This window comes from Macaca nemestrina, chromosome 7, assembly GCF_043159975.1.
Source record: "Macaca nemestrina isolate mMacNem1 chromosome 7, mMacNem.hap1, whole genome shotgun sequence".
Lineage (NCBI taxonomy): Eukaryota > Metazoa > Chordata > Mammalia > Primates > Cercopithecidae > Macaca > Macaca nemestrina.
The window spans coordinates 178,284,577-178,310,615 of record NC_092131.1 but is presented as its reverse complement, the minus strand read 5'-3'; the positions used below and the strand labels follow the sequence as shown (position 1 = coordinate 178,310,615).

The 26,039-nt window shown below is 48.9% G+C and overlaps 1 protein-coding gene across 7 annotated transcripts in view; it reads left to right on the top strand.

Moving 5' to 3' along the window:
- Nucleotides 1-16,132: 16,132 nt before the first annotated feature.
- LOC105497425 (cytoplasmic FMR1 interacting protein 1) overlaps nt 16,133-26,039 on the top strand; it is a 120,138-nt gene continuing 110,231 nt past the window's right edge. For 4 of the 7 annotated variants that reach the window (XM_011768499.3, XM_011768501.2, XM_011768497.2 and 1 more), the window contains exon 1: nt 16,576-16,707. The gene's annotated coding sequence lies outside the window, so the exon portion shown is untranslated. Of the gene's footprint in view, nt 16,220-16,575; nt 16,708-26,039 lie in introns of those variants that run through there. The other 3 variants (XM_024797827.2, XM_071067320.1, XM_011768500.3) reach the window with 3 other exon arrangements.

Genomic DNA, 26,039 nt, shown 5'->3' with positions numbered 1-26,039 from the left:
CTACGAAAATGGTAATACAGGCCATACACTGGGAGAGAACATTTCCCCTTACCCCTTTTCAGGAACCATGTCATGCCCAGAGGCAACCACTGTTGCCCAGGGTATCCAGCAGTAACCATGTTCAGAGTGTAAGAAGGCATTTAAAATTAGTAAGACACGCTTTTTTTTTTTCATTGATGCAAGATCTTGCTCTGTTGCCCAGGCTGGAGTGCAGTGACACAGTCTTGGCTCACTGAAGCCTCGACCTCCCGGGCTCAAGCACTCCTCCCTCAGCCTCCTGAGTAGTTGAGACTACAGGTATGCACCACCATACACGGCCAATCTCTCTCTTTTTTTTTTTTTTTTTTTTTTTTAAGAGATGGGTTTTCAGCCAGGTGCAGTGGCTCATGCCTGTAATCCTAGCACTTTGGGAGGCCGAGGTGGGCCGATCACTTGAGGCCAGGAGTTCAAGACCCACCTGGCCAACGTGGTGAAACTCTACTAAAAACACAAAAAATAGCTGGGTGTGGTGGCAGGCACCTGTAGTCCCAGCTACTCTGGGGAGGCTGAGGCATGAGAATTGCTTAAACCTGGGAGGTGGAGGTGGAAGTGAGCCAAGATCACACAACACCACTATAGCCTGGGTGACAGAGTGAGACTCTGATTGAAAAAGAAAAAAATAAAAAAGACGAGGTCTCACCATGTTCCCTGGCTGATCTGAATTCCTAGGCCCAAGTAGTCCTCTGGCCTCAGCCTCCCAAAGTGCTGGGATTATAGGTGTGCGCCACTGCACCCGGCCCAAGACATTTTTTTAATGAGCACAAAGAGTCAAGGAAGGCACAATTAAACCACACGAGCACCACAGCCTCTGGCATGGCTAAAATAAAAAGACCAGCATGTGGCTGGGCGCGGTGGCTCAAGCCTGTAATCCCAGCACTTTGGGAGGCCGAGACGGGTGGATCACGAGGTCAGGAGATCGAGACCATCCTGGCTAACACAGTGAAACCCCATCTCTACTAAAAAACACAAAAAACTAGCCGGGCGAGTTGGCGGGCACCTGTAGTCCCAGCTACTCGGGAGGCTGAGGCAGGAGAATGGCGTAAACCCGGGAGGTGGAGCTTGCAGTGAGCTGAGATCTGGCCACTGCACTCCAGCCTGGGTGACAGAGCAAGACTCCGTCTCAAAAAAAAAAAAAAAAGACCGGCATGTCAAATAATTGTCAAGGATTTAGAGCAACTGGAAATTACAAGATGGTACAAGCACTTGGGGAAACTATATGGCATTTTCTCACCAAGGTTAACATGTATCTACCCCTGAGAAGCAGCAGTTCACCCTTAGGTATTTATCCAAGAGGAATTTTTTAATGTGTCCACGCAGAGATTTGTATCTGAATATTCATAAGAGCTAAAAGCTAGAAACATTCTGATGACCGTGAAGAGGTAGATGGATCAACAATGAAGTATATGCACGCAGCGGAATGCAATTCAGCTGTGAAAACGCACAGCAAATCCACATAACAACATAAGGGAATTCCAGGAACTTTATGCCGGAAAAAAAAGCCAGACTTAAAAGGATCCGTTATTTAACTGGTAAAACTAGTCTCCAGTGATAGAAATTCCAACAGTGGTTGTCTCTGGGCCATGACGTGTTACCTGAAAGGGGGTTAGGGGGAAATTTCTGCAGGTGATGAGGGCATTCTGTGTCTTAATTGGTTCCACAGGTACATGCATGTGACAAAACTATTGAACTCTATCAAGGATGGGGCTGGGTGTGGAGCAACTGGAAATTTCTTTATTTTTATTTTTATTTTTTTGAGACAGAGTCTCGCTCTGTCCCCCAGGCTGGAGCGCAGTGGCGCGATCTCAGCTCACTGCAAGCTCCGCCTCCCAGGTTCATGCCATTCTCCTGCCTCAGCCTCCCGACTAGCTGGGACTACAGGCGCCCGCCACCACGCCCGGCTAATTTTTTTTTTTTTTTTTTTTTTTTTTGTATTTTTAGTAGAGACGGGGTTTCACCGTGGTCTCGATCTCCTCACCTTGTGATCTGCCTGCCTCAGCCTCCCAAAGTGCTGGGATTACAGGCGTGAGCCACCGCACCCAGCAACAACTGGAAATTTCTTACATTACTGGTGGAAATGCAGATGGTACAGCCAATTTGGTTTTTTTTTGGTTTTTGTTTTGTTGGGGTTTTTTTGTTGTTTTTTTGTTTTGTTTTGTTTTGTTTTTTGAGACAGAGCCTCCCTCTGTCACCTAGCCTGGATTGCAGTGGTGCAGTCTCACCTGGAGTGTGTTTTCGGATGACTTTTCCTAGCAGCACATCCCAGGAGGTTTCTTAGGCCACACAATGTCTAAAGCTGCAGGTGGCTTTGGGCCAGGTGCCCTCCGATGGGGGCCATGAACAAAGTGGAGCCGGACACCAGCACGGTGCTTCCCAACAGAATCCAGGGGTCAATTCTGCTTTTATAATTGAATAAGTAAAACAGTATCTGAATGATCTTTTAATTTGTATTTCTTTTATTTTTAAAATTTTTGTTTTATTTATTTTATTTTATTTTATTTTTTTAAGACAGAGTCTCGCTCTGTCGCCCAGGCTGGAGTGCAATGGCACAATCTCAGCTCACCTCAACCTCTGCCTTCCGGGTTCAAGTGATTCTCCTGCCCTAGTCTCCTGAGTGGCTGGGACCACAGATGCACGCCAGCATGCCCAGCTAATTTTTGTATTTTTAACAGAGACGGGGTCTCACCATGTTGGCCAGGCTGTTCTTGAACTCGACCTCAAGTGATCCATCCACCTCGGCCTCCCAAGGTGCTGGGATTACAGGCGTGAGCCACCGCCCCCGGCCTTATTTTTAAAATATAGATGGGGTCTCGCTATGTTGCCCGAGGTGGTCTCAAACTTTGGGGCTCAAGCACAATCCTGCATTGGCCTCCCAAAGTGCTGAGATTACAGGTGTGAGCTGCTGTGCCCAGCCTTGGTACAGCCAATTTGGAAGAGTTTTTCAGTTTTTTACACTGTTAAACATATCTGTATTAAACATATTTTTACAGTGTTAAACAACTTCTCATCCAGCAATCTCACTCCTAGGTGTTTACCCAAGAGAAATGAAATGTATATTCAGACAGAAACCTGTACACAAATGTTTGTAGTGGTTTTACGAATAAGTGCCAAAACTAGAAATGGTCCACATGACCGTCAACTGGTGAATGAATAAACAGCTTCAAGTTACCCAGTGGAACACTGCGCAGAAAGGAAACAGGACCTTGTAACAACTTGGATGAGTCTCAAACTGCTTGAGTTTTCTGAATGAGAAGACATCTTTACACTGAATGTAACAAAGCTGTTCCTTTGCTCATGTGCATGGAACAGCTAAGGCCATGCTGCACATTGCCCTATCCTGTGTGTAAAATGGACTGGGACCAGGCGCGGTGGCTCACGCCTGTAATCCCAGCATTTTGGGAGGCCAAGGCAGGCGGATCATTTGAGGTCAGGAGTTCGAGACCAACCCGGCCAACATGGTGAAACCCCATCTCTACTAAAAATACCAAAAAAAAATTAGCCAGCCGTGGTAGTGGGCACCTCTAATCCCAGCTACTTGGGAGGATGAGGCAGGACAATCGCTTGAAACTGGGAGGCAGAGTTGCAGTGAGCCGAGATCACACCATTGCACTCCAGCCTGGGCAACAAGAGCGAAACTTCATCCTAAAAAAGAAGAAGGAAAAAAACCTACTGTTGGAGAGATTCTGTGAGACACACCCTTAATCTATCCACAGAGCCTTTAGTGTCGCTAACAGGTACTCTGAGGCACCATTTTTTTGACATCAGACGCTCAGTGGTTCACACCTGTAATCCCAGCACTTTGGGAGACCGAGGCAGGAGAATCACTTGAGCCCAGGAGTTCGAGACCAGCCTGGCCAACGTGGTGAAATCCTGTCTCTACTAAAAATACAAAAATTAGCTGGGCGTGGTGGTGCACGCCCGTAATCCCAGCTACTCAGGAGGCTGAGACAGGAGAATCGCTTGCACCCAGGAGGCAGAGCTTGCAGTGAGCCGAGATCACACCATTGCACTCCAGCCTGGGGCAACAGAGTGAGACTCCGTCTCAATTTAAAAAGAAAATAAAAGTTAGGCCTGGTAGCGCACACCTGTAGTCCCAGCCACTCGGGGGCTGAGGTGGGAGGATTATTTAAGCCCAGGAGAGGCTCTAGTGAGCTTGATTGTGCCACTGCACTCCAGCCTGGGCGGCAGAGTGAGTTCATGTCTCAAAACAAAAAGAATTTCCAGTTGGGCACGGTGGCTCACACCTGTAATCTCAGCACTTTGGGAGGCAGAGGCAGGCGAATCACAAGGTCAGGAGTTCGAGACCAGCCTGACCAACATGGTGAAATCTCGCCTCTACTAAAAATACAAAAGTTAGCCAGGCATGGTGGTGCACGCCTGTAATCCCAGACACTCAGGAGGCTGAGGCAGCAGAATCGTTTGAACCTGGGAGGTGGAGGTTGCAGTGAGCTGAGATCACGCCACTGCACTCCAGCCTGGGTGACAGAATGAGACACTCTCAGAAAAAAAAAAGTTTCCAATCACATCCTGAGCATCGTCTCTAGAACACATTTTCTTGGCAGTGCCATATAGTTTATCCTTGCTCGACAGTCATTTTCTTATTTTAGCATCATTTGCCATATGGGGAGGCTAAAACATTTCGAAACCATTAATTCTGTCTCCTTTTTGGTTAAAATCTTTCTCTTAGTTAATGCACTCCTCTCACATTTTACTATAACCAGCAGGAAGACACTAGGCAGCATCTTCAATACTTTGCTTGGAAAATCTCATTAGCTAGGTCACCCCACTTATTAGGTTTTTTTTTTTTTTTTTTTTTTTTTTTGAGACGGAGTCTCGCTCTGTCGCCCAGGCTGGAGTGCAGTGGCGCAATCTCGGCTCACTGCAAGCTCCGCCTCCCGGGTTCCCGCCATTCTCCTGCCTCAGCCTCCCGAGTAGCTGGGACTCCAGGCGCCAGCCACCGCGCCCGGCTAATTTTTTGTAGTTTTAGTAGAGACGGAGTTTCACCGTGTTAGCCAGGATGGTCTCGATCTCCTGACCTCGTGATCCACCTGCCTCGGCCTCCCAAAGTGCAGGGATTACGGGCGTGAGCCCCCGCGCCCGGCCTTATTAGGTATATTCTGTCCTATCCACGTAACTTCAAATAACAGCAGGGCTCAAATTTCTGCTGCTACTTAGTGAAAGTCTTCCTTCAATTTCCAGTAACATTTTTCTCACTTTCTTTTAAGCCTTCTTCAGCAATGTCCTCAAAGTCCAAAGTCTAAGAACAGTGTGTTCAAAGCACTTTCGTGTCATCAACACTCTCCTCAAACCCCGGTCCCAGAGCCACGCCCACTTCCTCAAACCCGGCCCCAGAGCCACGCCCACTTCCTCAAACCCGGCCCCAGAGCCACGCCCACTTCCTCAAACCCGGCCCCAGAGCCACGCCCACTTCCTCAAACCCGGTCCCAGAGCCACGCCCACTTAGGTTTTGCTGCAGCAGCATCTCCTCTCTGTACCGAAATCTGTGTGTCCAAGAGCAGAGCCATTAATATGCATGTGTGTGAGACATACATACATGTATATGTGTGTGTATATGTATCACCCATAGATACTGGTAATCGTGGACTTGCTGCGGGCTTTGCTCTTACACAGTTAATTGTGTAAACTGATTAATCCGTGTCCATAGGGCTGCCTATTGTCTGCATTCGATGCTGGAGCCTGCTGTCCACAAGGCTTGCGTCAGGAAAGGAAGATGGATGTAAAGTGAGAGGAAGGAACAAGCTGGCATGCCCATTGCGTGCTGGGGCCCCGCAGCCGGGACCCAAACCTGCCTCCGTTCTTGCTGCTTCTGGCCTTGGTAGTGTGGAGGTGCTGCAGAGCCTAGGGCCTCTCATCGTGACGACGAGCCAGAGGCGGCCTTCGGGAGCCAGAGGATCCAGAGAGTCAACGAAAATAAAACTTCAGACTGTCTGATTTATTGTGCCAGGGAGGAAGTTGAGCCCTAGAGACTGTCAGGTTGCATCACTGCAGTTCTCAGATTCACTCTCTTCCTCATTGTTCTTTTTTTTTTTTTTTTTTTTTGAGACGGAGCCTTACTCTGTCCCCCAGGCTGGAGTGCAGTGGCCGGATCTCAGCTCACTGCAAGCTCCGCCTCCCGGGTTCACGCCATTCTCCTGCCTCAGCCTCCCGAGTAGCTGGGACTACAGGCGCCCACCACCTCGCCCGGCTAATTTTTTTTGTATTTTTAGTGGTGACGGGGTTTCACTGTGTTAGCCAGGATGGTCTGGATCTCCTGACCTCGTGATCCGCCCGTCTCGGCCTCCCAAAGTGCTGGGATTACAGGCTTGAGCCACCGCGCCCGGCCCTTCCTCATTGTTCTTGTTCTGTAAATGGCTAAGAGGGACCAGAGACCAGACCTCCCCGCTTCCAACCACTAGTTTTGTTATACATGAACTGCCTCTTTCCTGTCCTGTATCTGACGCGGACCAGACGGTGCTCAAGACGCTATCACTAGTACCTCTTCATGCCTTGCCAGGAAGAAAAAGACCAACTTGACTAATCAGATCCTCATAACTGTGCATGAAGTCTGACAGAGAGAGAGGTTCAAATGTTGGTACACTTGCCTAACCTTTGTCTGAATAAGCATTCCCAAACATCTACACTTTGGAACACTGACCTCTGTTCTTTGACATCTGTAGGCCGGGCACGATCACCTGAGGTCAGGAGTTTGAAACTAGCCTGGCCAACAAGGTGAAACCCCATCTCTACTAAAAATACAAAAATTAGCCGGGCGTGGTGGCGGGCACCTGTAATCCCAGCTACTCGGGAGGCTGAAGCAGGAGAATCGCTTGAACCTGGGAGGCGGAGGTTGCAGTGAGCCGAGACTGTGCCACTGCACTCCAGCCTGGGGGACAGAGAGAGACTCCCATCTCAAAAGAAGAAGAAGAAGGCGGTAGTGGTGTCCTGGCCATGGTGGTGGTAACAGTGTAAGCTGTCGGACAAACACAGCCACAGCTCCCTGCCTCTCCCCAAGCCTCCGCCAATGCCTCCCTCCTGGTCTTCCGGAAACACAGGAAGAACTCTAGTAAACGCAGGTCAGCTTAGCCAGCTCCACGTGCTGCAAAGCCACCATATCAATTCGTGGCATCCTTAAGAAAGAGTAGTTTGGCCGGGTGTGGTGGCTCACGCCTGTAATCCCAGCACTTTGGGAGGCCAAGGCGGGTGGATCACCTGAGGTCAGGAGTTCGAGAGCAGCCTGGCCAACATGGAGAAACCTGTCTCTACTACAAATATAGAAAATTAGCCGGGCATGTTGGTGCATGCCTGTAATCCCAGCTACTCAGGAGGCTGAGGCAGGAGAATCGCTTCAACCCGGGAGGCGGAGGTTTCGGTGAGCTGACATCGTGCCACTGCACTCCAGCGTGGTGACCACGCGAGACTCCGTCTCAAAAAAAAAATAGTAATTTATTATAAGGAAGTCCTTATACTGTTGCCTGTGGCTGCTGTAACACATTACCATAAACCTGGTGGCTTAAAACAACAGATATTCATTCTCTTGAAGTTCTGGAGGCCCGAAGGCCAAAATTTAAGGGAGCGATAGGGCCGTGCCCCCTCTATTCTCTGCCTCCCCAGTTTCTGGGGGCTGCCAGCATTCTGTGACTGTGACTGTGACTGTGTGGCTGCTTCACTCCCCTCTGTGTTCACACTGCCTCTTTCTAGGTCTGCTCTCTGCGCGTCTCTTGTAAGCACACTGTTTATTGGATTTAGGGCCCCTTCGGATAATCTAAGATGATTCCATCTCAATGACTTAGTCATATCTGCTAAGACCCTTTTTCTTCACGTGAGGTAACTCTTAAGTCTGTCAGGACTTCTATAACAAAGCACCATAGACTGGGTGGCTATAAACAGGAGAAATGTATTACTCACAGTTCTGGAAGCTGAGCACCCAAGATCACGGCACCACAGAGTTGGTGTCTGGTGAGGGAATGGGAGAATTTGAATCCAAAAATGCATGCTGTGTTGCACGCTGGAGGAGAGCCGTCTCCCTGTTCCGCTGGTGTTTGTTTCTCTGCCTGTTACTTCTGCTTTCTCACCTTTCCTTGCTGTGCTTTTCCTGTAGTGGTTGGAAGGTGGATGCTCACAGATTCCAAACGCACGTGACCAGTTCTTGGCTCCAGCCTTGGCCTGGGTTCCCCAGAAATACAACCTGAGACAAAGCCATAGGTGCCTCCACTCCGAGATAGGGCGCGGTGCCCGTAGTGGGAGTCAGAGAGTGCTCTAGCAGGAGGAGGAGGAGGAAGAGGAGGGGGAGGAGGGGGAGAGCTGATGGATGTGGGGCCATCTCAGTAAGCTGGCACTGCTCAGTGTGCCTGCCCCGCCTCTCGGCATGTCCCTAGAAGCCATGTGGACTGCATCAGGAAGGAAAGAGGAATCTGCCTGTGAGTGCCTCTCGTTGGTCAAAGGTGCAGGGAATGTTAAGTCTCTGCACAACCACATGGGTCATGTGTGATTTCAGAGGACTCTGATGTCTCCTGGTGACAGGGAAGCCCCAGGGCAGGAGGTGAGAGATCCAGGCGGGCACCAGGGAGACCTGCGGTTGGGTTCTTGGTTGGAGTCCACGTATTTTCACTGCAGAAGAAACCAAAGTCCTGAAGATAGGCTGTGATGTGAGTGAGAAAGTTCCAACTCTAAACTCCCAACCAAGGTTCCCAGGGCGAGTCAGCTCAGGTCAGGTGCCCACTCCAGCTTGAACAAGGTGTGGCAAGAAGTAAGAGATCAGGTTGTACAAATATAGCAGCTGAGATCATACTACTGTGGAATGGCGGGATCAGCTGAGCAGGAATTAAAGTTCCTCCTGGTTGGCTGGGCACATGGCTCACACCTGTACTCCCGGCACTTTGGTAGGCCCAGGTGGGAGGATCCCTGGAGGCCAGGAGTTCAAGGCCAACCTGGACAACAAAGTGAGACCCTGTCTCTAGGGAAATAAATAAATAATAAATTTAAAAAACAGACCAAGACAAGTGTGATTTAAGGGGATATGTATGGGTGCCAAGTTAACAAAGGGTGGGTTGTGGTGGTCTTTTTATTGTGTCAACCTGGTGAGGCTACTGTCCCAGCTGTTCTATCAAACACACACCCCGTGTTGCTAGAAGGTATTTACTGGATGTGATTAAATTTCATATCAGTTGACTTTAAGTAAAGGAGATGATGCCAGACAGGCCAGCTGGGCCTGATTCAATGAGTTGGAGGACCTTGAGGCAGAGCTCCAGCTTCCTGAGAGAAGGCGGAATGGTAGCCCCAAAGCTGTCTGCTTCGTAATCCCTGGGCCGTGTGACTATGTCAGTTTACATGGCAAGAGGAGAATTAAAATTGCAGATGGAATTAAGGCTGCTAGTCAACTGATTTGAGATAGAGACGTTACCCTGTATTATCTGGGGGACAGGGATGTTGTCACACAGACTTCTAAAGGTAGAAGAGGGGACAGGAGCACAGTCCAAGAGAAAGGTGTGAGGCCAGAGCAACCTCACAGCAGTGCCAACTGTGGGCTTTGAAGATGGAGAAAGTCAAGGGAGTGAGGCAGAATCCAGGAATGTGAGTGGCCTCTAGACCAACATGGAGAAATCCCGTCTCTACTAAAACAAAAACTAGCCAGGCGTGGTGGCACATGCCTGTAATCCCAGCTACTTGGGAGGCTGAGGCAGGAGAATCACTTGACCCTTGGAGGCAGAGGTTGTGGTGAGCCGAGATTGAGCCATTGCACTCCAGCCTGGGCGACAGAGCAAGACTCTGTCTCAATAAAATAAACAACAACAACAACAACAACAACAACAACAACAAGCTGGGAAAGGGGAAGACAGGGAAGCAGACGTGGTCTTAACACCTCTAGAAAGGAACGCAGTCCTGCTGACATGTCAGTGTTGGCCCAGCAAGACTCAGATGAACTCCTGAACTGCAGAAGTGTAATAGAATAAATTTGCATCATTTTAAGCCACTGTTGCCTCTGGCTGCTGTAACACATTATCATAACCTGGTGGTTTAAAACAACAGATAGGCCAGGTGTGGTGGCTCACTCCCGTAATCCCAGCACTTTGGAAGGCCGAGGCAGGCAGATCACGAGGTCAGGAGATCGAGACCATCCTGGCCAACATAGTGAAACCTCATCTCTATTAAAATACAAAAAATTAGCCAGGCGTGGTGGTACACACCTGTAGTCCCAGCTACTCGGGAGGCTGAGGCAGGGGAATCGCTTGAACCAGGGAGTCGGAGGTTGCAGTGAGGTGAGATCGCGCCACTGCACTCCAGCCTGGCAACAGAGCAAGACTCTGTCTCAAAAAACAAACAAACAAACAACAACAACAAAAAAAAAACTAGATATTAATTATCTTGAAGTTCTGGAGGCTGGAAGGCCAAAATTCAAGGCAGCAATAGGGCCTTGCCTCCACCATTCTTTACCTACTCAGTTTTGGGGGCTGCCAGCATTCTATGACTGTGGCTGTGTGGCTGCTTCCCTCCCCTCTCTGTGTTCACACTGCCTCTTTCTCTGAGTCTGCTCTCTGAGTGTCTCTTGTAAGCACACTGCTGATTGGATTTAGGGCCCCTTCAGATAATCTAAGATGATCCCATCTCAAGAAGTTAGATCTGCTAAGACCCTTTTTCTTCATATAAGGTAACTGTCTTAGTCTGTTAAAGCTGCTATAACAAAGCACCATAGACTGGGTGGCTATAAACAGGAGAAATGTATTACTCACAGTTCTGGAAGCTGAGTGCCCAAGATCACAGCACCACAGAGTCGGTGTCTGGTGAGGGCCCAGTGTCTGGTTCTCAGTGGCTGTTGTCTGGCTGTGTCTTCACATGGCAGAAAGGACAAGGCATTTCTCTGGGGTGTCTCTTATAAGGGCACACATCCCACTCATGAGGACTCTACCCTTGTGACCTGTCACCTCCCAAAGGCCCTGCCTCCTAATACCATCACCTTGGTGATGGGGTTTCAACATAGTAGTAACATTCACAAGTTCTAGGGATTTGACACAGGTATTTGCCGGGGGATGCTTTTTTTTGTTTTTTTGAGACAGAGTCTGCTCTGCCGCCCAGGCTGGAGTGCAGTGGCACGATCTCCACTCACTGCAAGCTCCACCTCCCGGGTTCACACCATTCTCCTGCCTCAACCTCCCTTGTAGCTGGGACTACAGGCGTCCACCACCGCGCCCGGCTAATTTTTGTATTTTTAGTAGAGACGGCGTTTCACCGTGTTAGTCAGAATGGTCTCGATCTCCTGACCTCATAATCCGCCCGTCTTGGCCTCCCAAAGCGCTGGGATTACAGGCGTGAGCCACACGCCCAGCCTGGGGGATGCTTTTTCAGTTTACCAGAGCCACTAAATTTGTAGTAATTTGTCGTGACCATGACAGAAACCTAAAAACAGGACAGTATCTTTTTTTTTTTTTTTTTTTTGAGATGGAGTTTTGCTCTTGTTACCCAGGCTGGAGTGCAATGGAGTGATCTTGGCTCACCACAACCTCTGCCTCCTGGGTTCAAGCAATTCTCCTGCTTCAGCCTCCCAAGTAGCTGGGATTGCAGGCATGTGCCACCACACCCGGCTAATTTTTTGTATTTTTAGTAGAGACGGGGTTTCTCCATGTTGGTCAGGTTGGTCCCGAACTCCCGACCTCAGGTGGTCTACCCGCCTCAGCCTCCCAAAGTGCTGGGTTTACAGGGGTGAGCCACTGCCCCAGCCACAGGACAGGAACTTTCTGAGAGCCTGCCCTCCAGATTTCAGACTGGTCGAGCCAGCCCCCATAGTGCATAAGCCAATTCCTTGCAGTAAATCTCCTACTGATTCTGCTTTTCTGGTTGAACCCTGACTGACATAATATGCCTGTGTCAATATCAGCCTGACAAAGATGCAGAATATTTCCAAGTCCCCAGAAGTTTCCCACACACCTCTTTTATTTTTCTTTTCTTTCTTTTTTTTTTTTTGAGACGGACTCTTGCTCTGTCGCCCAGGCTGGAGTGCGGTGGCACGATCTCGGCTCTCTGAAAACTCTGCCTCCCGGGTTCCCGCCATTCTCCTGCCTCAGCCTCCTGAGTAGCTGGGACTACAGGTACCGCCACCACGCCCAGCTAGTTTTTTTGTTTTGTTTTGTTTTTGTATTTTTAGTAGAGACGAAATTTCACCGTGTTAGCCAGGATGGTCTCGATCTCCTTATCTCGTGATCAGCCTGCCTCAGCCTCCCAAAGTGCTGGTATTACAGGCGTGAGCCACTGCACCTGGCCTGTCCACCACACGCCTCTTTTCAGTCCATCCTACTCCCTGCAGACCACCTCACCCAAGCAAACACTTTCTGACTTCCTTTTTTTTTTTTTTTTTTTGAGACAGTGTCACTCTGTCACTCAGGCTAGAGTGCGGTGGCATGATCTTAGCTCACTGCAACCTCCGCCTCCTGGGTTCAAGCGATTCTTCTGCCTCAGCCCCCTGAGTAGCTGGGATTACAGGAACCCACCACCACACCCGGCTAATTTTTTGTGTTTAATAGAGAAGGGGTTTCTCCATGTTGTCCAGGCTGGTGTGGAACTCCTGACCTCAAGTGATCCGCCCGCCTCGGCCTCCCAAAGTGCTGGGATTACAGGGGTGAGCCACCACGCCCGGCCAATTTCTAACTTCTGTCATCAGTGAGTAGTGCTGTCTGTCATGAAAGTTCATATAGATGGAATCCCACAATATGTACGTTGTCTTTTGTGTGTGGAAAATTACAGAATAATTTTGAGGTTCATCTGTTTTATAATACTACTTGTATATCCATTCTCTTCCCCTTTTAAAAACTTTTTTTCAGTATTTAATGTTTTGATTTTTGTGTGGTAAAATACACATAAAATTTACCATCTTAGCCATTTTCAGTGCATAGTTAAGTCTATTTACATTGCTGTGTAGACCGGGTGCAGTGGCTTATGCCTATAATCCCAGCACTTTGGGAGGCCGAGGTGGGCGGATCATGAGGTCAGGAGATCAAGACCATCCTGGCTAACTCAGTGAAAACCCGTCTCTACTAAAAATACAAAAATTAGCTGGGTGTGGTGGCGGGCACCTGTAGTCCCAGCTACTCGGGAGGCTGAGGCAGGAGAATCGTGTGAACCCAGGAAGGGAGCTTGCAGTGAGCTGAGATGGTGCCACTGCACTCCAGCCTGGGCTACAGAGCGAGACTCCGTCTCAAAAAAAAAAAAAAAAAAAAAAATCTGAATAATATTCCATCATATGGATAAACTGCCTTTTGTTTGTCCATTCACCTGTCAGTGGACACTTGGCTTCTTCCACATTTTAGCTGTTATGAAGACTGTTGCTATGCCTGTTGTCCCAGGATTTGGGAGGCTGAGGCGGGAGAATCACTTGAACCCAGCAGTGTGCCAAGATCATGCTACTGCACTCTAGCCTGGGTGACAGAGCAAGACTCTGTTAAAAAAAAAAAAATGTTGCTATGAACATGGGTGTACAAATATCTCTTCAAAATCCTGTTTTCAATTTTTTTGGTATGTATCTTGCTTATTTATTTTTTTAGGAAACATATTGTTTTCCATAGTGGCACCATTTTACATTCCCACTAAGAGTACAGAGTTCCAATTTAATCATATCCATGCCAACACTTGTTACTTTATTTTTATTTTATTATTATTATTATTGTTATTATTATGGAGTCTCACTCTGTCACCCAGGCCGGAGTGCAGTGGCAGGATCCTGGCTCACTGCAACCTCTGCCTCCTGGGTTCCAGCAAGTCTCCTGCCTCAGCCTCCCAAGTAGCTGGGATTACAGGCATGAACTACTACTCCTGGCCTTGTTGATAGTAGGCATCCTGGTGAGTGTGAAATGGAAGAACACAAGAACAAATCCTTTTGATTTGTTCTTTCCTTTTTATTGCTGAGTAATATTCCATTATATGAACCGTATTTGTTTATCCATTCTCCTATTTGTGCACTTTGGGTTGTTTCTAGTTTTTTTCCATTATAAATAAGCTGGTAAAAATATTCATTATACAGCCAGGTGCGGTGGCTCATGCCTGTAATCCCAGCACTTTGGGAGGCCTAGGTGGGCAGATTACCTGAGGTGGGAAGTTGGAGACCAGCCTGCCAACATGGAGAAACCCCGTCTCTACTAAAAATGCAAATTAGCCTGGAGTGGCGGCACATGCCTGTAATCCCAGCTACTTGGGAGGCTGAGGCAGGAGAATTGCTTTAACCCGGGAGGTGGAGGTTGTGGTGAGCGGAGATCAGGCCATTGCACTCCAGCCTGGGCGACAAAGAATGAAACTCTGTCTCAAAAAAAAAAAAAAAAAAGAGACAAAAAAGAATAGTCATTATATAAGTTTTTGTGCAGAGATTAATTTGTATTTCTATTAGGTAAATACTTAGAAGTAGAATTACCATCGGGCCGGGCGCAGTGGCTCACGCCTGTAATCCCAGCACTTTGGGAGGCCGAGGCAGGTGGATCACGAGGTCGGGAGATCCAGACCATCCTGGCTGACACGGTGAAACTCCGTCTGTACTAAAAATACAAAAAAATTAGCCGGGCGAGGTGGCGGCGCCTGTAGTCCCAGCTACTCGGGAGGCTGAGGCAGGAGAATGGCGTGAACCCGGGAGGCGGAGCTTGCAGTGAGCTGAGATCGCGCCACTGCACTCCAGCCTGGGCGACACAGCGAGATTCTTTGTCAAAAAAAAAAAAAAAAAAAAGAGAGAGAGAAGTAGAATCACCGTCATAGGAGATATATATGTTGAATAAATATATGTTGAATTTTATAAAAGACTTCCAAAGTGGTTTCTTTCTAAAGTGTGAGTCTTTGGACCTATTTTTCCTGCATTGTCATTGTATTGTTGCCCGGGTTCTTTACATATTCTGGACACAAGCTCTCTGTCACATGTACTGCAGTATTGTCTGGTAATATTGTCTATGCCTTTTCACTCTTTTAACATTATCTTTTGATGAGAAATTTTAAATTTCGATCAAATCAATTTATGATTTTTTTCTAAAGGTACTAACCCTATATTTTTGAGAAATCTTGCCTACCTCTACTCTACAGTTATAAAATTATTCTCTTATGTTTTCTTCTAGAAGCTTTGTATCTTTAGCTTTCAAATTTAGGTCTGTGATCCATACACAGTCAGTTACTTTTTGTACATGCTGTTGGGGAGGAGGTTGAGTTTCAGTTTTTCCACATCGTTATGCAGTTATTCTAGTACCATTTAAAAAAAATTTTTTTTTTTTTTTTTTTTAATATGGAGTCTCTCTCTGTTGCCAGGTTGGAGTGCAGTGGCCTGATTTTGGCTCACTCCAACCTCCATCTCCTGGATTCAAGCAATTGTCATGCCTCAGCCTCCCGGGTAGCTGGGAATGCAGGCGCCCACCACCACACCCAGCTAATTTTGGTATTTTCAGTAGAAACAAGGTTTTGCCATGTTGGCCAGGCTGGTCTCGAACTCCTGACCTCAGGTGATCCGCCCACCTCGGCCTCCCAAAGCGCTGCAATGACAGGCGTGAGCCACTGCGCCTGGCCGGGATTACATATTTTAAATTATCACAGTATAACTTGAATTTGGGTTCTGTCTTGTCATCTACAATGTAAAAACATTTGGAATCTAATTTTGAGACTCCACCCTAGGCACAGAAAAGCAGTAATCTGCTGATTTGAAAATGTGTGGACTGGGAACCAGAATGTCATCCAAACCCCCGTTCTGCAGGAATGTGAGAAAGTGTTATCTGAATATTGAGTCAGCTGGTAGATTGTCTCAATCCGCTGGTCAGGAGTCGTTTGCTGCTTTTTGCCTTACGCAGAGCACAGGCGGGCGTAGCCAAACCTTCATCATCTAGAGGCCGGACTAGAATATCTGATGCCCATCCTCACGGTTCTCCGTGAGAAGCAGGGGTCGCGGGTGAAGGGGAGTGAGGTTGCTGGGGCCGAGCAGGGGTTTAGGGCAGTTTTCCTAAGCGCGCCTGTGAGCGGCTCACTCCACTCAGCGTTTCCGCGTGAGGTCTGTTAGTTCGCCGGCCTTTCAAGATTGTTTTCTGGCACGAGCTCAAATCGGGTTTCCTTCCCGTTCCGGCAGGTCGGCGCTCGGATTTGCCCCGGCTCTCGTGGGCGACGGGCCCGCGGGGGCCGGTGGGGGGTCCCCAGCTGGGTCTGCGCGCCGACCTGCCGCTCCTGGAACCGCCGACGGGCGCAGGTGAGCGCCTCCTGCCAGGCGGGGCGACGCCACGGGGCGGCGCCACAGGACACCCGGGGCGTCCCCCTGAGCCCCTTCCCGGCGGAGCCCCGGGACGGCGTGCGGACCCCGTTCTCCGCGCTCCGAGCCGGACGGACCCGCGGGAGGACCCCACGCCCGCTCCGCCCCGACCCCGTCGTCCCGCGCAGGCTGAGGTGGCGCCGGCCGGCAGGTGGCCAGGGGCGCTCCGCCTGGGAGGACACCTTCGGCGGCCGGCGTGGGGGAAGCGGCCGGCCGGGGACGCCCCGCCGGGAGGAGGGAGCGGCCGGGGCCGCGGCCGGGAGGGAGGAGCGCCGGGAGGAAGAGGCCGAGCCGGGAGAGCCCCCGCCCCGGGAGGAAGGGGAGGAGGCCGAGTGTTTCCTGGCGCATTCCCGGCCAGCCCGAGTGACTCACTCGGCCAAGGAAACTCCCAGGGCCCGCCCAGGACCCCCAAGCCGCCGCGGACCCAGGTGAGAAACCCCGCTCCCCCGCGCCCGCCCGGCGGCCTCCGTGGGGTTCGAGTCCCCCTTGGAACCCGGGCCGGCCAGGGCGGCGGCGGGGCTGGGACGGAGCCCCCCCACCCCGGCGGCGCGGCCTCCCCGGCGGCGCGGCCTCCGGGATCGCCCTGGTCCCCGCGTCCCCCAGGTCGCGACCCCGGGCTCCCGCGCGTCCCGGGCTCCAGGTCCCCGCACTCCCTGCACCGGCCTCCCGGGCCCCGCGCCCCCGGCCTTTCGGCCTCGACCCCGAGCTCCCCGCCCCCGCGTTCCCCGCCTCGCGCCCCGCGATCCCGGATTCCGCGCCCCGGCACGTGGCACAGCTCCAGTGGGGAAGGAATACCTTCGTGTTTCACGTTTTTGTTGGAAAGTAAGGAGCAAGGAGATTGCTAATGTTGCGCTAAGGTCGCGCAGCAAGCTCTGAACCCGTTTTTGTTTCGTGCCCCTGTGAGCACCGGAGGGAGCCCGGCGGAGCCATTCCGCGCATTCTTGGAAAGAGGAGTTTTGGGCTTTGTTAAGGAGGCGCGATTGTTACGGGGGCCGCACTGTTTCGCACAAGCGTCTGAATTGTGTATTTTAAGGGTGAAATGCGTGAGCTTAATTTGCAGCACATTGTGGGTGTGACCAGAAGGGTGGAAGAATAATTGGGAAACGGGGTTGATGGAGCGTATTTTAAGCTGAGAGGGGCGTCTGGACGGTGTCAGCTCCGCTGTGAAGTCCAATCAGGGAGCGGCTGCTGATGAGCCCAGCGCCGCGTGGTCGCCGCTGGGGACTGAGGCTCGTGAACGTTTGTTTTCCGGCGGCGCAGGGCACCGTGGCCGCGCAGGGAACGGTGGTGGTTCTTGGAGTCGCCCGGCGGACTCCGGGATGAGGCGTGGTCGGAGCCGCGGTGATGCCCGGTGCAGGGCGCGCATTGCTGTGCTTGACAGCTTGGGGGCTGCGGCAGAGTCCCGGCCAGGCCGGGACCCGCGGGGGCCCCACGCGTGCTGCCCTGTCCCCGCGGGTGGCCAGCGGCTTTCCAAGTGATGTCTACATCTGCAGGCGCGGAGCCTGGAAGAGCGCGTCGCGTTGTGAGTGGGCGCGGACCGTAGCAGGTGTGCACTTGCAGGGCCAGTAGGAAGAGAGCGCCGGTGCCCTCACTGCGACCGAGGCGCCCTGGAGTCGTGGCGGAGGACGTTTCCTGCGTTAAGACAGGTGTCTGTGCCGCGCTCCAAGAAAATGTACCCCCTAAGTTTGTGTGTGTGCTTAAATTTGTTTTAAAATGTGGTAAGATTCACTTTTTGGTGTGCAGTTCAGTGAGCTTTAACAGATGCGTGGACTGTCGTGACTGCCACCGCTGTCAGGATACTCAGGAAGGCAGCCTCTCTCCTCCCCGCTCTTGCAGCCACCTGTCTGTTCCTCAGTCCTCCTGCTTTGGCCGTTCCAGGATGTCACGTGTGGGCTTGCAGTCTGGCTTGTTTCACTTAGCATAAGGCGTTGGACATTCAGCTATGCTCTGGTTTGTCCCTGAAGAGTAAAGATACAAGCATCTGAAAAATGTGGCTCTCGGATACAGCCTGAGAGAGAGACTAAAATGATAAAGTACTGAGAAAAATTACAAAACTATAGTTCATTAAAAACATTAAGCAGTAGGGAACCGTGTATGCTAGAAGTGAAATTCCCTCGGTACTTCTAAGTAGTATACAGTCTTTTCTCTGCGTAAGCAATTTTTTAGATAACATAGCGAGATCATATTGCATATATTATCGTACATTTTTCACTTAATGATGTTAGGTTACTTAAAGATCTTAGCAATCTTCACATGTTGATATATACAGTATATACACACAGATTTCCTTCAATCTTTTATTTTATTTTATTTTTATTTTTATTTTTATTTTTTTTTTGAGACGGAGTCTCGCTGTGTCTCCCAGGCTGGAGTGCAGTGGCGTGATCTCGGCTCACTGCAAGCTCCGCCTCCCGGGTTCACGCCATTCTCCCGCCTCAGCCTCCCAAGTAGCTGAGACTACAGGCGCCCACCATCTCGCCCGGCTAGTTTTTTGTATTTTTAGTAGAGACGGGGTTTCACCATGTTAGCCAGGATAGTCTCGATCTCCTGACCTCGTGATCCACCCGCCTCGGCCTCCCAAAGTGCTGGGATTACAGGCTTGAGCCACCGCGCCCGGCCTTCAATCTTTTAAATAACTCTATAGTATTCTTTTTTTTTTTTTTTTTGAGATGGAGTCTTGCTCTGTGGCCCAGACTGGAGTGCAGTGGTACAAACTTGGCTCACCACAACCTCTGCCTCCTGGGTTCAGGTGGTTCTCCCACCTCAGCCTCCTGAGTAGATGGGATTACAGGCACGTGCCACCGTACCCGGCTAATTTTTGTCTTTTTAGTAGAGACGGGGTTTTGCCATGTTGCCCAGGCTGGTCTTAAACTCCTGACCTCAAGTGATCCACCCGCCTCAGCCTCCCAAAGTGCTGGGATTACAGGCAGGAGCCACTGTGCCCGGCCAAATGACTGTAGTATTCTGTAGTGTGGATGTTTCATAATTTTATCAGCCTCCTGTTAATTGACATTATAGTTATTTACTGTTTTTCACCACTACAGTCAGTGCTTGTGTCTGTATCTTTGTACACATACTCAAGTTTATAATGCTAAAGGTGACTTTGGGTTTAAATAATAGCTAAATTCTTTTCTTTTCTTTTCTTCCCCCCCACGCTTTTTTTTTGAGATGGGGTTTTACTGTTGTCACCGAGGCTGGAGTACAGTGTGTGATCTTGGCTCACTGCAAACTCCGCCTCCTGGGTTGAAGCAATTCTCCTGCCCCCGCCTCCCAAGTAGCTGGGATTATAGGCGCCTGCCACCACACCCAGCTAATTTTTGTATTTTTAGTAGAGACAGGGTTTTGCCGTGTTGGCCAGGCTGGTCTCAAACTCCTGATCTCAGGTGATCCACCCACCTTGGCCTCCCAATGTGCTGGGATTACAGGCGTGAGCCACCGCGCCCGGCCAAAACATATTTTATAGTGTTGAAGTTTCAACTAACACATCCAAGCTATTCTCATTGTTTTTCCTATTAAAGTTTAGCCAGCCCTTAGAGGCCATAGATAAAGCATGGATTAATTACATGACATAATTTAAAAACCTTATTTTAGCCAGTGCAATAATATCAGACAAAGAAGTAAAAGGCATACAGATTGGAAAGGGAAAATTGTCCCTATTTGCCGACAACATGATTATCTACGTAGAAAATCCAAGGAATCTGCCGGGCGCGGTGGCTCAAGCCTGTAATCCCAGCACTTTGGGAGGCCGAGACGGGCGGATCACGAGGTCAGGAGATCGAGACCATCCTGGCTAACAAGGTGAAACCCCGTCTCTACTAAAAAATACAAAAAAATTAGCCGGGCGAGGTGGCGGGTGCCTGTAGTCCCAGCTACTCGGGAGGCTGAGACAGGAGAATGGCCTGAACCCAGGAGGCAGAGCTTGCAGTGAGCTGAGATCCGGCCACTGCACTCCAGCCTGGGCGACAGAGCAAGACTCCATCTCAAAAAAAAAAAAAAAAAAAAAACAAGAAAATCCAAGGAATCTATGAAAAAGCTACTAGAACTAATTAATGAGGTTACAAGACACAAAGTCAACACACAGAAGGCGACCTTATTTTTCTTTTCTTTTTTTTTTTTTTTTTTTTAGACAGAGTTTAACTCTTGTTGCCGGGCTAGAGTGCGATGGTGCGATCTTGGCTCACCGCAACCTCTGCCTCCCAGGTTCAAGTGATGCTCCTGCCTCAGCCTTCCAACTTCCAAGCAGCAGGATCACAGGCATGTGCCACCACGCCTGGCTAATTTTGTTTTTTTAGTAGAGAGGGGGTTTCTCCATGTTGGTCAGGCTGGTCAGGAACTCCCAACCTCAGGTGATCCGCCCACCTCAGCCTCCCAAAGTGCTGGCATCACAAGCGTGAGCCACCGGGCCTGCCCTGGCGACTTTATTTCTACATACAGCAGTGCCCCTTATCCGTGGGGAGATACATGCAAAGTCAACACTATACAAGCTGACCTTATTTCTGTTTACAACAGTCCCTGTTATCCATGGAGGATACGTTCCAGCAGATGCCCAAAACCTCCGATAAGACAGAACCTTTTGTGTACTGTGTTTTTTTCCTATACATCTATGCCTGTGATAAAGCTTAATTTATAAACTAGGCACAGAAAGATATTAACAACAATAACTGTTCATAATATAGAATAATTATATACTGAAAAAAGTTATATAAATGTGTTCTCTCTTTCAAAATATCTCTTTGTATGCACTCACCTATTTTTGGAGGGCAGTTGACTACAGGCAGCTGTAACTGGGGAAACAGAAATTGCAGATAATGAAACTACAGATAAGTGGGGACTACTGTACTAGCAATGTACAATTAGAAAGTTAAATTTGGCCTGGTGCAGTGGCTCACGCCTGTAATCCCAGCACTTTGGGAGGCCAAGGTAGGTGGATCACGAGGTCAGGAGTTCGAGACCAGCCTGGCCAACATAGTGAAACCCTGTCTCTACTAAAAACACAAAAATTAGCTGGGTATGGTGGCGGGCGCCTGTAATCCCAGCTACTCAGGAGGCGGAAGCAGGAGAATCACCTGAACCCGGGAGGCGGAGGTTGTGGTGAGCCAAGATAGCGCCACTGCACTCCAGCCTGGGCAACAGAGCGAGACTCTGTCTCAAAAAAAAAAAAGAAAGTTAAATTTAAAAACACACCATTTCGCTTGCTTCAAAAGAATCAAATACTTAGGTATACATCGAATAAGACTTACAGGATCCGTATGCTGAAGATGAGAGAAATCAAAGATCATTTAAGTAAGTGGGGGGACATACCATGGTCAGTGGTTGGAACACTCAACATGGTAAAGACATCAGTTCTCTTCATATTAACCTATAAATTTAACCCAATTCCAATTTTAAAATATTAGCATGCTTTAAAAACAAAAATTTTAAACAAAAATTTTGTTTATTGAGGTATAATGTACCTAATTTGTAAAATTCACCTACTTTTAAGTATATGGTTGGCTGACCTGTGAACAAGGGGGGTTAGGGATGCCAACTCCCTGTGCAGTTGAAAATCCGAGTGTAACTTTTTTTTTTTTTTTTTTTTTTTGGGAAGGAGTTTCGCTCTTGTTGCCCAAGCTAGAGTGCAATAGCATGATCTTGGCTCACTGCAACCTCTGCCTCCCCGGTTTAAGCCATTCTCCTGCTTCAACCTCCCAAGTGGCTGGGATTACAGGCGTACACTAATTGGTCTCTATCTCCTGACCTTGTGATCCGCCCGCCTTGGCCTCCCAAAGTGCTGGGATTACAGGCTTGAGCCACCGCGCCCGGCCTGTTTTTTTTTTTTTTTTTTCCTGAGAAGTATCTCTGTCGCCCAGACTGTGGAGTGCAGTGGTGTGATCTCGGCTCACTGCAACCTTCACCTAACAGGTTCAAGAGATTCTCCTGCCTCAGCCTCCTGAGTAGCTGGGATTACAGGCGCCCACCACCATGCCTGGCTAATTTTGTATTTTTAGTAGAGACGGGATTTCACTATGTTGGCCAGGCTGAACGAGTATAACTTTTCTCTTCCCAAAAGTTAAAACTACGAATAGCCTGCTCTTGACCAGAAACCTTACTGATAACATATGATTAACACAGATTTTGTAAGTTATGTGTATTACATACTGTGTTCTCATAATAAAGTAAGCTAGAGAAAAGAAAATGTTAAGAAAATCATGAGGAAGAGAAAATAAACTGACTACTCGTCACGTGGAAGTGGATCATCAGAAAGGTCTCCATCCTCAGTGAGCAGGCCGAGGAGGAGGAAGTCGATGGGTTGGTTTTGCTGTCTTGGGGGTGGCAGAGGGAGAAGTGGAGGAGGTGGAAGAGGGGCCAGAGAGGCAGGCATACTCCATGTAACTTTTACTGGAAAAAGTCTGCAAATAAGTGGACCCGCATGGTCCAAACACGTGTTGTTTCAGGGACAACTGTACAATAATTTTTAGACGATTTCTGGAGCTGTGCAGCCATCACCATAATCCAGTTTTTGTTTGTTTGTTTGAGACAGAGTCTCAGTCTGTCACCCAGGCTGGAGTGCAGTGGTGTGATCTCAGTTCACTGCAATCTCCGCCTCCCGGGTTCAAGTGATTCTCATGCCTCAGCTTCCCAAGTACCTGGGATTACAGGAGGTGCCACCAAGCCCGACTACTTTTTTTGCATTTTCAGTAGAGATGGGGTTTCACCATGTTGGCCAGGCCAGTCTCGAATGCCTGACCTCAAGTGATCCACCTGCCTCAGCCTCCCAGTACTGGGATTACAGGTATGAGCCATCGTGTCCGGCCTGTTTTTGTTTTTTTAATTTTAATTATTTTTTAAAATGGAGATGGGGTATCATTATGTTGCCCAGGCTGGTCTTGAACTCCTGGGCTCAAGCAATCCTCCTTTCCTCCCGAAAGTGGTAGGATTACAGATGTGAGCCACCATGCCCGGCCTTGCTCATCTGTTGATGGACAGGTTGATTCTGTGTCTTGGCAGTTGTGAAAGGTGCTGCAATAAACATGGGGTGCAGATCTCTCTCGGACGTATGGATTTCATTTCTGTTGGATATATACCCAATAGTGGTGTTGCCGGGTCATATAGTAGTTCTATTTTTAATATTTTGAGGAACCCCCGGCACTGTTTTCCATAATAGTTATACTGATTTACATCCCCACCAACGGTGTACAAGGGTTTCCTTTTCTCCACATCCTGGACCACACTTATTATCTTTTGCCTTTTTGACAAGAGCCAGTCTAACAGGTGTGAGGTGATAGCGCATTGTGGTTTTGATTTGGATTCCCTGATGATTAGCGATGTTGAGCGTTTTTTCATGTACCTGTTGGCCAATTGTACACCTTCTTTTGAGAAATATCCATTCAGATCTTTTACTATTGAGTTGTTTCAATTCTTTGTATATTTTTGTTGTTAATCCCGTATAAGTTGTTTGCAAATATTTTCTTGCATTCTGTAGATTGTCACTTTACTCTGTTGATTGATTTCTTTGCTGTGCAGAACCTTTTTCGTTTGCTGTGATCCCATTTGTCTATTTTTTCTTTTGTGGCCTTTGCTTTTGAGGCTTTATTTCCTCAAAATAAGCTAGGCACAGAAAGATAAGTACTGCATGATCTCACTCATATGTGGAATCTGAAAACGCTGATGTCACAGGACAGAGCAGAATGGTGGTTACCAGAGGCTGGGGTGTCTGGCGGAAGGGGAGAGAGGAAGATGTTGGTCAAAGGATACTCACAGTTAGATCAAAGGGGGAAAGTCCAGAATCGGCAAATACGTAGAGACAGAAAGTAGACAGGTGATTGCCTGGGGCCAGAAAGCAGGAGAGAGAGGAGAGGAAAAGAACAGGCAGAAAAACTGAGAATGACTGCTAATGGTTAGGGAGTTGCTTCTTCTTCTTCTTCTTCTTCTTTTTTTTTTTTTTTTGACAAGGTCTTGTTCTGTCACCCAGGCTGGAATGCAGTGGGGCAATCACAGCTTACTGCAGCCTTGACATTTTGGGCTTAAGCGATTCTCCCACCCAGCCTGTCCAGTACCTGGCACTACAGGGGTGCACCATCATGCCTGGCTAAATTTGGGTGTTTTTTTTTTGTTTTTTTTTTGAGATGGAGTCTCACTCTGTCACCCAGATTGGAGTGCAGTGGCACGATCTCAGCGCACCCCAACCAGCCCAGGTTCAAACAGTTCTCCTGCCTCAGCCTCCCGAGTAGCTGGGATTACAGGCGTGCACCACCACACCTGGCTAATTTTTGTATTTTTAGTAGAGGCAGGGTTTCACCATGTTGGCCAGGCTGGTCTAAAACTCCTTACCTCAAGTGATCCTCCTGCCTCAGCCTCCCAAAGTGTTGGGATTACAGGTGTGAGCCACCACCTAAATTGTGTATTTTTTTTTTTGTAGAAATGAGGTTTCGCCATGTTGCCCAAACTGGTCTCAAACTCCAGAGCTCAGGTGATCCCCCTGCCTGGGCTTCTCAGGGATTATAGGCTGAGCCACCGCACCTGGCCACATTTAAGTCTTTAATTCATTTCGGGTTGATTTTTGTCTATATTGAGAAGCCAGGTCTGATGTTATTCTTCCGTATGTGTGTATCTAGTTTTATCAGCACCGTTTATTGAGGAGCCTATCCTTTTCTCATTGTGTGTTCTTGGCGCCTTTGTTAAAAATCAGTTGGCTGTAAATGCATGCATTTATTTCCAGGCTCTATTCTGTTCCCGTGGTTTATGTGTCTTATGTTTATGCCAGTAGTGTGCTGTTTGGGTTAGTACCGCTCTGTAGTTTTTGGTTTGTTTTTTTTTTTGAGACGTCGTCTCACTCTGTCACCCAGGCTGAAGTGCAATGGCGCAATCTTGGCTCACTGCAACCTCCGCCTCCCAGGTTCAAGCGATTCTCCTGCCTCAGCCTCCTGGGTAGCTGGGGATTACAGGTGTGCACCACCACACCCAGCTGATTTTTGTATTTTTAGCAGAGCTGGTGTTTCACCATGTTGGCCAGGCTGGTCTCGAACTCCTGACCTCAGGTGATCCACCCGCCTTGGCCTCCCAAAGTGCTGGGATTACAGGCATGAGCCACCGTGCCCAGGCTCTGTAGTATATTTTGAAGTCAGGTAGTGTGATGCCTCCAGCCTTGTTCTTTTGCTCAGGATAGCTTTTGCTATTCCAAGTCTTTTGTGGTTGCATACAAATTTTAGGATTTCTTTTTCTGTTTGTATGAAGAGTATGGTAGGTATTTTGATAGAGATTTCATTGAATCTGTAGATTGCTTTGAATCTGTAGATTGCTTTGGGTAGTATCTATTGGTTATTTATTTTTTGAGATGAGTTCTCACTCTGTTACCCAGGCTGGAATTCAGTGGTGTAATCTTGGGTCACTGCAGCTTTGATATCCTGGGCTCAAGCAGTCCTCCCACTTCAGCCTCCCAAGTGTCTGGGACTACAGGTGTGAGCCACCACATGCAGCTGCTTTTTATTTTATTTATTTTTTTTTTCTTTTTTCGTATGTTTGAGAGAGTTTTGCTCTTGTTGCTCAGGCTAGAGTGCAATGGTGCCATCTTGGCTCACCACAACCTTTGCCTCCCGGGTTCAAGCAATTCTCCTGCCTCAGCCTCCCGAGTAGTTGGGATTACAGGCATGCAGCACCACGCCTGGCTAATTTTGTATTTTTAGTAGAGACAGGGTTTCTGCATGTTGGTCAGGCTGGTCTCGAACTCCTGACCTCACGCGATCTGCCCACCTCGGCCTCGAAAGTGCTGGGATCATAGGCG